The following is a 15,733-nucleotide window of genomic DNA, read 5'->3' as shown; positions in this document are numbered from 1 at the left end:
ACCCTCGCCATAGGGCGAAAGGGAAGCGTAAGGAAACGGACTTCCAACCGAGAATGAATTTTGGAGAAACCTTCAAACCAAAAAACGCGGGTGGAAACCCACGTGACTTCTCTAAAACCTTCAGACCAACCGCTGCAAATGCGGGAACCTCCAAGTTTGCAAGGGACATTGCGGAAAACAATGTCCTTACCGCCCGATTAAACAAAAAAATGAAGCTAGGCATTTGGCAGTCAAGGGTAAACTTTGACACTTCATCCGGCTCGCACCCTCGGATAGGCGGAAAGGATAACATGCAGTCGAACCGGAACTCCAGATGGACGCCACTCACCAAAAGCGTCACCGAGATATTCGACACCGAGAGACTCCCATGGCCAAAGGCTCCAATAATCCGAGAGCGTCACAACGCTGATCAGAGCAAATTCTGTGACTTCCACAGGACAAGAGGCCACAACACCGAGGAATGCGTAGACTTGAAGGACATCGTCGAAGCATTTGTCAGAGATGGGACGCTCACGCACCTCGTGGCGTAATGAACGCTGAGCAGGCTAATGCGTGTAGAACCCCAGTTGGGGAAAACACGAACAAAACTGCAGCTTCAATATCGGAGACTACATACTGCGTAAACAACGAGATTCCGAACCAAGTGCATATCGGCTCGAAAGGCTCGATGACACTCCCAAGAACATGGAATGGAGTTCAATTACACAGTGCATATAGATCAATTCCAAACTTGTAAAAGAAAAGGCCCAGAGCCACTTCTAATGGAATTGATTCTCCTTATCACATTGACGCTGATAACCTTACATTTATACTTAATGAACTTTCCACACTGATATGCTGGTCTTCACCGCATACATAAGTGGGGAAGTAAGTCGTTGCTTGTGGAAGGCGGCAAAACCCGCATAAACACAAAAAACGGCCAACCTTCACGCAGGTCAGTTATAGGTAAAGTTGGGTCATCCCACTAAATGAAAGTGCCGGTCCTACCCGCACAAATCATGATAGAGGAAACCGAACTAAACTATTGACAACCGCGCGTCGAACGGTTAATTTATTCAAAACACTGATGCCCCCACCGCATAAATAAGTGTGAAAAGAAGTCGTTGCGTGTGGAAGGCGGCAAAACCCGCATAAACACAAAAAACGGCAAGAATTTCTAAGGAAAAGATGAGGAAACCTTCACGCAGGTCAGCCATAGGTAAAGTTTGGTCATCCTACTAAATGCAAGTGACGGTTTTACCCGCACAATCATGATAGAGGAAACTGAACTTTAACCTATCGACAACCGCGCGTCGAACGGTTAACTTATTCAGAACACTTAGAAAATATCTTCAAGGAAAAAATGAGGAAAACCTCCACGCAGGTCAGATATAGGTAAAGTTTAGCCATCCTACTAAGTGTAAGTGACGGTCTTACCCGCACAATCACGAAAGAGGAAGCAAAACTTTAACCTATTATCTGCCACGTTGATAGGTTAACTTATTCAAAGTACTTAAGAAATTTCTAAGTTAAACTACAGTATGCACAAGCGAATCATACATTGTTTATGCGGCAAAACAAGTGCCAAATTAGACTATAATATGCATGAGCAAGTCGTACAACGTTAATAAAGCAAGAGTGACGGTCCTACCCGCACAAAAGATTTACATTCCATATAAATTCAAGTATTACAAGAATGGCCGGGTATCTACCCGCCTACAAGAGTGTAAATCTATACAAAAAACTATCCTAACAGTGGGAAGGGATCTAAAGGTTCAAGCTTCAGGACCCCTCCCTCCAAACCCACTTGTACCCGCACCATCAGTTGGCTGTGGCGGTTCAAGGAAGGTCTTGAGAATGGTTAACCCATCATCAGCAGCAGCAACTTCGTTCACCTTCTCCACCACTGGATGCGGGAAGGCAGCATACTGGTTCACTGCTTGGTTATAAGCAGCTTCAGTATCTACATCATATAAAGGGAAGTTGGAAGGCGGGATGCCCTTCTCAACGAACCCTAGACCAAGCAGGAAGCCAGCCTTTTCCCCATCCTCATGAGAAGCGTTGAGGGCTGCGCTCATGGCATCGTCATATGATGTGTCCGTGAAGACCCGATGCACAACCTACAAAACAAAAATACAAGTATCAAAACCTTTTCTAAGTATAAAGAAAAGCGTGAAGACATTATGAAGCTAAGCTTACCTGCGACAACGCTTCTCGTAGAAGCCATTCCTTGGTAACCAGAGCCTCCTGGAGGGCAGCTTGAGCTTGGTTACGGGCGCGTTTGGCTTCACTTTTGTTAAGGTTGGCAAGCAACACTTCTTTAGCCGCAGCCTCTTCGACGCCCTTTAGCTTACGCTCAGTATGGTCAAGCACGCCCCTCTGGTCCAAGATCTCTTGGAGCTTCTTGGCGTCTTCCATGGCCAAGGCATCATGAGCCTGCTGAAGCCTCTCTAATTTGGCTTTAAGCTTCTCATTCTCGGTGCATAGAGGCTCAGCAACAGCTTCAGCCCTGGTGGCCCTCTCAGTTGCGTTCCTAGAGTTTCCTTAGCTAACCGAAGCTGTTCGTTAACAGCTTGGGCGGCCTTGGAACGGGCCTCGAGACGGGCCTGAACTTCAACTTCAAGGGCCTTGAAGACCTTCTCCTTCTCCGCAGCAACGGCGGAGAGCCTCCTGTTCTCCTCCTGGACAGCCCGCGCTTGAGCTACTTCTTGGATACGAGCTGCTTTTAACTTGTCGTTTTCACGATAAAGCAGCTCGACGCGCGGCTGCATCTGGGCTAGGAGAATCCGGAGCTCATTTGTCAACCTACCCTCCTGGTAGCTTGACATTGCTTCCCCCAGCGCCCCCCTTGGGGCGGCGTGGCGCGCCCATTCGACGCATTCTACAGGCGTCCGAAGGGTTGTTCCTCGGCGGATGTTCCATCGTGGAACATACACTTCATTGGAATCCGACACTGCAAAAGCAAAAAGCAGTTAGGAAAAGATGATAAATATATATATATATATATATATATATATATATATATATAAAATAAAATAATAAAAAGGCCAAAATAACCCTACGCACCTGTAGGGTCGACGACAGGCCTGTAGCCGCCAAACCCATCACCCGAACCTAACGGATATCCATCCAAGAGGTCAGGCAGATGGGAAGGAGGCAGAGATTGGCTTGACGCCCCAACACCGGACATACCTGAAGGACCGGCCGTAGTCGCCGGCGCCGGAGGAGGCATAGCGGAGGCCGCCGTGGTAGAAACCAACGGAGATGAACTCACCGGAGGTGAACTCACAACCGCGGCCGCGGCTGTGGAATAATCCACAGATACACTCACCGCCGGCTCAGTGAAGGAATCAGTGAATATGGCACTGACAGCCGGCGGAGACGTCGTCACAGTTGGAACAGTTGGCTCAACCGGGTGAGCAACTGAACCAACTGAAGCAGGCCCAGTCGCCTGGGTCATCGCCTCAGGTAGGTTGACCAAGCCTACCGTCATGGGTCCGGAGGTGCTCCTCCCCGCTCCACCCTGGAATGCGGTAGCATCCACGCCTGCACAAAGAAGATATATAAGTATAATGGCGGAAAGATATGAAGTTAAAAGTAAAGGAAGTTTGTACTTACGGGTCCTTTTGAGCTTGAAGGTGCGAACGGGCGGGGACGAACCCGATGGAGCTGGCCTCTTCATACCGGTCACCGTCGTCGTCCAGGGCTGCTCGGAGGTGACAGTCGTCTCAGCCTCCGGAGCAGTGGTCTCAACACCACCTGGGTTCCCCGCCGCCTCCTCGCTCTCGGTCTCCGAGTTTGACCGGTTCCCCTGATCGGCGGTGGATGCAACCTTCGCCTTGCCCTTTCCGCCAGCAGCCTTCTTCTTCCGCGTCAAGAAAGGACCGTCTACGGATTCCTCATCAGAAGATGACAGAATTAGAGGAATTCCGGCAGAGGTTTCAGCATTGAGAGGGCGAGGGTTAAATAACTCCTTACCTGGCCGCGTGGCGCTCAGAATCGGGTGGCCCGGCGGGTAGACCTCCACAAACCGATCCCTCGTTTGCTCCCGGATGGGCAACTCGTTCTCATCAAGAGCACGAGTACCCATCCGAGCGGGACCATCAGCCTCCCGCGGGTGCAGGAGCGACTGCAAGTCATTCCCCTCTGAAATAAAAAAAGAAACAGTTTAGCGGAAAAACCCTAAATCAGCAAAAATATGTGAAGCATACCGTAAGGGATAGAGTTCAAACCGTATTCAAGGACGATGGGAATCTGCGGCGCCTCCGCCCCAGCATTCTTCCACACCCGGCTCATCCCGAGCATCACCATCCCGGACTCCGCAAAGCGGTAAACCGGAGACTGGATCTGGGAAATCTTGGAGAACCATTCCGCCTCCTCATAGTTGGAGGCGTGAAGGTTCGGGAGAGCCCTCCCATTCTTAAACGTCATAGCAAGGGGGACGACGCGAGCGGAGATATAGAAAAACTCCCGCTTCCACGACCGAAGACTGCGCTCGGTAGCGCAGATCTTCAAACCCTTGATCCGATTGACCAGGGTGTACCACCCCTGGATGCACCTCCAGGAGTAGAAGGTCATCAACCGATCAACGTGGTGCTCCACACCCAGAATGAGGCACACCCACTCAAAGTGGCGGATCTTGGCGATCGCCATTGGGTGTACCTCCGTCAGATGCACACTGTGCCTCTCCAAGACACGGTATACAAACTTCGTCAATGGGAACCTGAGATTCCTATAAACGAAGAATGCAGCATACACCCCTATTTTGCCCTTGGGGGCATCGTACACCGTCTGGTGTGTCTCCGGAAACTCAGGCTCGAACGGCTCGAGCATGAACTTCCGGACGATGTACTGATAAAGCTCGGTGGGAAGAGCACACTGGCATTCGCCAGCAGTGCTCTTATCGTCTTTATCAGATGTAGACGTCGGGATCTCGACGTACACGTCAGGTTCCTCGGCGGCAGCCTCAAAATCGTGAGTAGAAGACATGGTTTGTAGGTAAAGAAGAACGATTTCAGGAGAATGCTTGGCAGAAAGTTAAGAGTATTCGCCGGAAATCGTTTAGAAGGAGAAAAAGAAGTGAAAGTGTGGATTACCAAGGACCCTCTCCCCCCTTTATATACCCATCGCAATGAATGCGATGAATTTAATGCGGAGGAGAGAGAAAAGAGCTGGTGCAATGAAACTATGACACGTGGAAAAAGCAAGCTGGCAACAGCTGTTGACGGGACGGGTGCCGTAAAATCCGCACCCACGCGCCCAAAAAATTGCGCCCACGCGCCTGAAAAAGCGTCTGGAATGACCATGTACTGTCACGTCGCCATAACTTCCTGCACGTCCTGAAACTGTCAGAAGAAACCGTCGGACGACGTTTCAACAGTTTGGACTGTTCTTATCCTTTCACCAACTTTTCGAATTTCAAAAAGATTCAAAAAGATTCAAAAGTAAGCGGGACTATACCCCTTACCTTGGCAACCACGTAACTATAAGACAGGTGCGAGTACAGTGTTAAGGCAAAACCCTTTACATACTTAGCACCTGCAGGGAATTGAAGCCAAGAATACCTCGGCAACCAAGTAACCATAAGACGGGTGCGGGTACAGTGTCAAGGCAAAACCCTTCACATACTTAGCACCCGCAGGGAATTGAAGCCAGGAATACCTTGGAAGTAAAGTAACTATAAGACGAGTGCTGGTATAGTGTCAAGGCGAAACCCTTCACATACCTAGCACTCCGCAGGGAATTGAAACCAAGAAGGATCTTCTGGGCCATGCTTGCGGAAACGGAAATAACATCCCCGCATAGCGGGAACGTCGAGAGCTAGATTGTTTGAAGCTCCAAGATGGAATTGGTTGTTTAAACATAATTGATCACTATGTTCAAAACTACCAAAACCTCATGGAGAATCTACACAAGTGGAACTCAACGCTCCTGACTTGCGAGGAGGTTACACACCTACCCGCATCATACCCAAAGATCAAGCAGAAAAGTCGGGAATTTCTGCGTGACATTAGGACTTCCGCGGGAAGAATCCCCATGGAAAACCTTAAAACTACAACCTTTTTCAAAACCCTTTGCTTAAGTCCAAAAGTTCACATCACTTATTAACAACTCATGAGAAGAACATTGGACTGGGGAGACTTGAAGAGGTAGGTCCCAGCAGAGCCCAGTTGGACCCGCAAGACTCACCTTGAAGAGGGACGTCTACGCAGAAACCAACTGGATCCGCATGACCCACCATGCAAAGACGTGACGTCCTTACGCGCAGTACGCAAGCTGTTCCCGCAGGAAAAGCCTCCCAATGGTGAAGTACCCCGCCTGTTCCCGCAGCTGCGGATACAAGCCATCAGGGAAGGCTACCCGCGCAGCAAGGCTATACGCACAAGGCACTTAACTCTTAAATAATTCAGTAATGTCACCTGAATGAGTGAGCAAGCCGGGAACACTCCCGCACAAAGCCGGGAAAACTCCCGCCCAAATGAGCCAGTCCGTACGATACTGGAGGATCTTTTGTACTGTACCTGACGAGGTATGGACAAAAGATCTGACCAAGGATACAACAGCTCACTGACAACAGTATGACGAGCAGCATGCTCTTGTACTGTATGTCACTATTAGCCGCTGCCTACTCACCAACCTGTCGGAGGACGTGCATAGCCTGCAGTTGGTGGAACAGGAATAGTACACAGCCGGCCTGGTCACTATCAGCCGCTGCCTACCCACCAACCACCAGCATGGCATGTGCGTAGCCTACAGTTGGCAGAACAGGAACACTATTCAGCCGGCTGTACCTGCTTGGAAACCTACCTTCGGCTATAAATACTCCAACACCTTGGAATGGTATCATCTTATCTCATATCTCATATCTTGATATATTACCTGATATCTGCTCTAGTCATTCTCTTAATATACACTTATATTCAAGAGCAATCTAGTCTGATTCTCACGCCGGAGGGTGGTCACAAGGAGGTACCCCTCCCCCTTCTCAGTGACGAGCTCACGGTGTCTGTTTTGCAGGTTATCAGAAGAACCATCTTCGCCGGATCTAACCACTCGTGGGAAACATCTATTTAACCCCCAGATTATCCGTAATCTGCCCAGGGTCGATTAGTGTTTCTTCACTACCCCTTAGACCCTGCTCCCAGGCTAAGGAGATGGTGCCCCCTCGATTTGGTAGATGTGAACCGCTTTGAGTTGACCCGCTGGGTGAACCAATAACCTCGGTTTAGGGTCGGCTCGGGTTTGATTTTTTTACCTTCTTTAGTTTTTAATAATATGCTAAGTTTGGATAATGTCTTTTTTTCTCTACCCTACAATTTTTGTCACATGAACCATTATGGTTTCATACCAATTTCTTCCAAACCTGTGGGTAGGATGGACCCATTTTCCACTTGTGTCACCTTTTTATAGTTTGCTATCTAGTTGCTCATACTTAATTATTATTTCAGTTTTTAAATTATTTTTTAGTTAACAGTCTAGTTCTGACACATTAAAATTATAAACGTAATATGATACTAGCATGTTTTAAAAACCGGGTTTCTAACTCATGCTGAATTGGGTTAAAAATGGTATAACTGGTTGAACCGGGTTATATTAGAAGGTTTAACTGGGTTGAATATTTACATTGTAACTTCATATAAATACAACTTTAAATCAAATAATAAACACAAAGTATATGATTCTATAACAAAATGTAATCCAAAAGTTAATTTATAATAAAAAAAAATAATACAAAAGCACTTGATTTTCAAAAAATAATCCAAAAGTTTACTCGTTTCAATGTTAATCGCTAGATTAAAAGTAATTTTCATAAAATATGGACCTCAAAATATCAAAAAACTCTTCGGCTTAAAACCAGTTTACTGGATTAAAACGGTAATTAGAAAAGACCGTCGGTTTGATGTTCTAGCAAACCGCCCAAAAATATCGGTATCAAAATACCGGCCTTATATTCAAAACCCAGTATTACTGGTTCAGCCGGCTGGTATGAACCATATCATACTAGAATGATAGAAACCAAATTCTTTTTAGGTACGACTAATCAAATTTAAAATAGTAAGTCGTATTCAGTGAACCTAAAATTGGATACAATTTCTGGTTTCATTGAATATTCTACAAAAAAAAAAAAAAAAAATTGGGTTGGTTATTTCATCCATAATTGAATTGGTTATTTCATCAAAAAAGAACGTTACAATAATTTATAAGCTAGTGTTTTGTACCAATGATTAGGATTCATCTAATAACATGGATGCGTTAAATACAAAATCAAATTCAAATAAACAAACGTGAGAATCGCATGACGCACTTATACATTTCATTTGGCATATTTAATGAAATGGATGCGTTAAACACAAAATCAAATTCAAATAAACAAACGTGAGAATCGCATAACGCACTTATACATTACATTTGGCATATTTAATGAAAATCAGAAAGAAATTAAAAAGTAAACGATTAGATAATTGTCTTATGGATTGGGATCATATGAAAACAATTTTGAAATTGAGAACTTTAAGAATTTAAGAACCATTTTGGACTACACAAAACCCAAAAATAAAAAAAATCATAAAACAAAAAAAAAACACGCAAAAATAAAAAAGTAAAAAAAAATCAAAATTCTTATTTATAATCCCAGTTTCATACAAAAAACATCCTGGTTTAGCTAAATCTAACTATACTATTAAAACAACAGAGTTTAAGTCAATTTGGCCTATTCCTATTGGTTGTTTGTTAAAGTTTCCATGTATATCTAACACTTTTCTAATTTTCATATGAATAAAATAAATCAAAACTAAATTAAAATTATATACAATCAATTCTCTTTAATCTCTTTAATGATTAAAATTAATTATTCAAATACAATTTATAATTATTAATATCAATTTTTATTATTTATATTATTTCTATTATTATGTATACACAAGTCATAGTTTAACCTAAAAATCCAAATCAATTATCTCATTTTTCACGCCTCCATCCATTTCCACGAATCTCTACATTTAATTCATTTATCCGGCAAATTCACCGGCTGCCATCGATGAAGCTGTTCACCCGGCTGACGTTTTATCTACATCATATCAGACTATCTATAACTGTCTTCACAATCCATCAACGTTAATATCGGTCAATTAAATTATCAGGTTTTATTTTTTGTATTTTGATTCAACTGAAACTATATTTTTTTTTATTTTTGATTTCATACCGGTCAACGTTACTACAGATTTAATTTTACTAAAATTGTATTAATTATATATTTATGAAATTTGACCCACTGACTACTTAAATGTATAACCATTGGAGTATAAGTTGAGATTTGTAATCAATTTGTGTATATTAGGAAAAAATCAACCATTTGATTAAGGATTACTTTAATTACGGAATTAAATTACTAACTTATTTTTTGCACAACTTATATGAATTACTTAATTATTCAATTTATTAATTATATTATGTTGACTATTTTTATAAATTTCAACCATATGATTAAGGATTTTAATATATCATAATTTATTATAATTTTAGATATACGGTAATTGATAATCAATTTTAGATATACTGAATTAAAAACATTGATGATTAATTATATTATTGTTAATAAATAAATTAGTAACTTATTTTTCTACATTAATAAGTTAATGTTTTAGGTTGAAATATGAAGTGGATTTAAAGATATCAGTTATAACTATTTTGTCTTTATAATATAATTTAACAAGATTATATTCAAGTATTTAAAGATTACATTTCAAATCCCCTAATGTAACCTACATATTTTCGTCCATAATTGTAGCTAATTCAAAATCACTATTTTTATGTTTTTAATTAATTACATTAATACCTTCTTTCTTTATGCAAGACTCCAAAATTTGAATCATTTACTACTTGTGTATAAATAGTATGACTTTCACACAAGCATTCTTACACTATCACACCATATTCAGCAAAAATCAATTTGTTTGTTTGTAAGGTTTATATTTCTGGTTGTGCTTGTATAATTAATTTTGTTTTTTTTTTTTATTTTTTTGGTTAAAAGTGTTAGTGTTCATAAATTAATATCTTGTTTAATTTTAATTTTTCACCACCAGGAAGATGGAGCCAACAAACATCACAATGTTGGATCAATTGGATGTACTTAACAGTGAATGGTGCGTATTTTGAAACTATGGCGTCTCAATGACAATTTAAAGCCCGGAGAAGATTGGTCGATAGAAATGATTTTGCAAGACGAAATGGTATTGTTACACATTCATTAATTTTACTATATTATTCATACAATTTTGTACTAATGTTAATAATAATGTATTAGGGTAACATAATTCAAGCTTATGTAAGGAAGGCTTGGATCCCCAAGCATGATGTGTGGCTTGGTGAGAATAGGTCGTTGATTGTTATATTGATGTTCCATTTACGCACGCGAATATAAGTTTGGCTAGACGGGAACTTGGGTATAAGCCGACGACGAATTTGGCGACCGGGTTGAAGACGTTTTTAAGTGGTATCTTTGGAATTATGGTCATGATTAAAGGAAAACCAAATATGTACATTCAAAGTTTTGATTTGTGTTTTAGTTTTATGATATTTTTTATTTTATGAAAGAAGAAAAAAGATCTCATGAATATGATTCTTTGCTTGAAATGAGGATGAGTCAAAACAATATTCTCATTTTGTTTTTCTAATTTACATTTGTAAGTTGTGAACACAAGTTCCCCTTGATTAATATTATACATTTATTTTATTGTTTTATTTTTTTATACGGATGATCAACATAATTTAGGTTGTCTTAATAATATATGTCAAATCTACACATTCATAGTTTTGATTTGTTTTTAATTTTAGGAATTTTTTGGATGAGAAAAGAAGGAAAAGATCACATAAGCATAATTGTTTGCTTAAAATCATAATGAAAAATATTCTCATCTTTTCTAATTTACATTTTTAGATTTATACAAATTTAATATGGTATTATAGAAACCGATTATTACTCATCTATACTTAGTTTACAAAAAAAATTATTATTATACCTTAGTCTGAAAAAGTACAATTTAAAAAATATATATATATATATATATATATATTTATCTTAGTCTAAAAATCTCATTATTACAATTATATAGTTTGACTTTCCTTACTTGTTAAGAAAAACCCGAATTTGAATAGCTTAAATTCAAACTAAATCCATTTTAATGGAATATTTGTAATGAAAAACATTACAATGTTTTTTTTTTTGCATTCATATTATTTAACTTATATATATTGTTCACAACATTATTATTATTCAATATTAATATAGGTTTTTTTGCATTATTATTCGTTTAAGTTTTTATTCAATATTAATATAGATTATTTTCTCAAACTTTAATATGTTGACAAACTCTATAATTTATATAAATATAGATTACAGTTTTCCAAAATACATAATGATATTTTCAAAAACTTTCTATAATACACATCACCCACATTTAATATTATTAAATTTTAACAATAATATTTATCAAAATATGCATCCAAATTAATGACACTTTAAATTTTAAAATAAATGTGTATTATTTTTGTAAAACTTTATAACGATATAAATTTTAATATATAATAAACAAGTTAGTTATTTATTACTATATATTAACTTAATACATAAATCCATAATTAAACATTTTCTTAAAAATAATTTTATGTAAGAAATTTTTAAATAAATGACTTCTGACATTTCCATAATTCACAAATTAGATTTCTTTATTAATGTTATGTAATATTGTTTCAAAATAACTCACATGGTTTTTAAACTATATGAAATTACATCAGTTTGGGAATGTTATGTTTTGGAAGGAATACTTACTCCTCTTGGTCGACAACGATTTTTAAAGAGCAAAGTGTTATAATATTGATAAGTTTGCTAATGATATATTGTTTCTGGAGTGTTTGGAACAGAGGTTTAACAACGAAGAGGTATTAGTAATATTATAAATTTTATTATATTATATGTTTTATAGATTAAAATACTTGCTTATTTTTTGTTACTTGAATGGTTGAAATGTTCGAATTAAACCAGATTAGCAATGGTGATATTCAATCCTAAGACACCGTCAATGCAATATTGGAAACTTTTAATTTGTATGTTTAATATATGTGATATGGGACTGTTACTTTTGTATTTTTAACTTCTCTTTTGTTATGAAGGAGTAGATATCATTTGGTAAGAATAGTGCTACTCATATGAAAATTGTTGATGTAAACTTTGTTAACAAATCTAAAAAGAAACATCAAGGATATTTATGACAGTGTTGATGGTGCAGTTTCAAAATTAGTTACTAAGTCTAAGACAAAAGATGTTATAGGTGATGTTGGGATCAGAAATAAAATCTTATGAATCATTTTATATGTTATTATTATAACATATATGTTTATTTAAACTTTTGTATCTGTTTATAACATATGAATCCATTTCGTTTATAACAAATTAATTATATTAGATTTGTACTTTTAATTTCAAATGATGCAATTACCGTTTAACTAATATTCATGACGTAATACCTTATAATTCGAATTTGTAGCAGCCAATCAAGTCCAAGAGACTCACAATACAAAGTTGATCATTCATTTCAAATTTCATATTCTTTGAATGAAGGTTGTGTGTTATAGTTGACTTTTAGTTGGTAGTTTGGTACCATATTGTTCTTTTGTATTATTAGATTATAAATATGTTTTGGTATATTGTTAGTTCAAATACTAGCTAGATTATTATGGATTTGGGACTATGACCCGGGTTTGAAAAAATTAAATATATTTTTTACAAGTTCTTATGTTGTTATTTTTATATTTTCAACCGTGTGTAACACAGACTCTAATATAGATATCAATAATAACGATTATATCAATAATATCGTTCCTTTAAATATACTCAACTTTCATTTGTTCGTTTTATATCAATAATAATCGTATTACCAAAATTATCGTTATATTAAATAAAATTACTTAAATTATGTTACACTTTTAAATTGACTGGTATTAACTAATTCTTTATTTAAATTTCTATTTTCATCACTACTAAATTAGCATGTCCGGAATATGACGAAAAGTTTAATATCATGAGTAGATACAATTGACTAAATGGGAAAAAAAATATATAACTACAAAGGAAACGGGTTATATGGATACACATTGAAAAAAACATAAAAGCTAAATAGCACAATCTATTAAAATAATATTATATTATTATTGTTATATGCATTTAATTATTATATAACGTGATTTATCCACAAAAGAGTTATAAAAAACTAGATGCGAAAGCTTTGGCTAATTTCCTGAATGATATATATTAGTAATCAACTATATGTCAACTGCACTTGAATGAGAATTAATATGTTATTGAATATTGATTAAGACTTTATTTTAAAGATCAATTAATTATAGTATTATGAAAGACTAAATTTGGGTTTTTGATTGTCATATTGTTACCTACAACACTTTTTAAAGTGAATATACCATTGCTTTTATAACTTGCAAGATTCATACATTATGCATTTAAAGAATCAAAGATGTATATTATCTACTAGGTTATTGACCCGTTGGCGCCACGAGTGGAAACATATAAATCATGTAATATCCACCGGTAATATGAAAGTGGAAAACATAATTTCATACATATATGTGGAGACGAGAAGATGATATACAGTTGTTAATAATGTCGGTAACAAAATAAAAACTTGTAAACATAACTTTCAAGCGAAAATAACATGCATTTTACAATCATTAGATAGATTTAAAATGAGAATTTCATAAATTACAAAATAGTTCCATATAAATGACATTTGTAGTTTTATTTGTAATTTTATATTCCTTGTCTAATATAAGCATTTTAACACCGTCTCTACTCTTCACTCGTGATAAAGCAACATATGGTTGACCATATGTTTAAGTTTAACAAAATTAAATTTCCATTTTCATCACCACCAAATTAGCATGTACGAAATATGGCGAAAAGTCTAATATCCAGAATAGATGCAATTTGTTTAAATGGGTAAAACAATACAGCTACAGAGCACAATCTATTAAAACAATATTAGATTATTATTATTATTAAATGTATTCAATAACTATTTAACATAAATTATCCACAAAGGATTTATAAAAAAATGGATGAGAAAGTTTTGCCTAATTTCCTAAATGATATATATTAGGAATCAACGATATGTCAATTATACCTGAATGAAAATTAATATGTTATTGAATATTGATTAAGACTTTATTTTGAATATCAATTAATTATAGTATTATGAAAGACTAAATTTAGATTTTAGATTGTTATAACAGTTTGTTTTGTAACATAAATTTAAAATATACTTATAAAAAGAAATGTCTTAGATATTGTTCATCTTTTAACATTGATGTGCAACAAATAATTAAATTGATGTGTAAATGAACATATGTACTATCCTAGAGTAATAAATATTACGGTTATTGATGTGTAACAAATGTCTTAGATAAAGTTCATCTTTTGAATCAACATTGAGATATAAGGTTTGTTGAATCAAATGTAAAATTGTTTTGTTGATTTAGAGACTAATTTCTTTGTTTGCTTATTATTGTACTCATGATATAAGTTATAAAATATTTTAATTTTTAATTTATCTTTGTTAGTCTTTGTATGTTTTTGTATTTGATTCAACTAAGTTATGATGTCTTATAATTCATATAAAATTATCATTTATTTATTAATACAACATTTGCATTTCATTATTTATAAATACAACAACGCCATTATAGATTTACCAGATGATCTTTTGATTGGTGACTCATCCGATCCTATTTCTGATTTGATTGATTTTGTATATCCAGCATTATTGGATAATTTTAATGATATTTCATATTTTCAAGAAAAGAGTCATACTTGCACCTTTAAATGACGTTGTCCAAGATATTAAGGACAAATTTTTGTCTTTGTTTCTCGAAGAATAAGTTAAATATCTCAGTTATGATAGTATAGACAAGTCTAATAGTGTTGGTTCTGGTTTCGATCCAGCATTACACTCACCGTGTCTGGTATGCCTAATCATAGATTGGTTCTAAAAGTTGGTGTGCCAATAATGTTACTAAGAAATATTGATCAGAAGAACAGTTTGTTCAACGGAACCAGATTACAAGTAATTAACTTGGGGATGCGTTTTATCGAAGTAAAAGTTATTTCAGGTACTAACATTGAGTTTCGCACTTATATAACTCGTAGTATTATAACTCCTTCAGATAAGAAACTGCCATTTATATTGAAATGAAGACAGTTTTCTGTTGCGGATTGTTTTGCAATGACCACTAATAAAAGTCAAGGCCAATCACCGGCAAGAGTTGGCATATACCTGCGAGAACCGGTGTCTACACATGGTCAACTATATGTGGCTTTATCACCAGTGAAGAGTAGAGACGATGTTAAAATGCTTATACTAAACAAGGAAGGTAAAGTTACGAATAAAATTACAAATGTGTTTATAAGGAACTATTTACTAATTTATAATTGTAATATGGATGTTATTTTAGCTGAATATGTTTATACATGATTTATATATTAGTTGATACTAAAAACGTGTGAATGTTACATGATTTATAATTTTCCACCCGTGGCGACCACGGGTCAATAACCTAGTTATACATATATGAAAAATATGTACATACATGTTTATACACATATGTACAATTTAAAGTAAATGATAATGTACATATGTGTACATTACATAACTAAAGACTAAATGAAATTATACGCATGTGTATAATA

The sequence above is a fragment of the Bidens hawaiensis genome, unplaced genomic scaffold, assembly GCF_021521415.1.
Source record: "Bidens hawaiensis isolate Kalapana, Puna unplaced genomic scaffold, B.hawaiensis_p1.1 tig00013027_1, whole genome shotgun sequence".
Lineage (NCBI taxonomy): Eukaryota > Viridiplantae > Streptophyta > Magnoliopsida > Asterales > Asteraceae > Bidens > Bidens hawaiensis.
Note: the sequence above shows the minus strand (reverse complement) of the source record.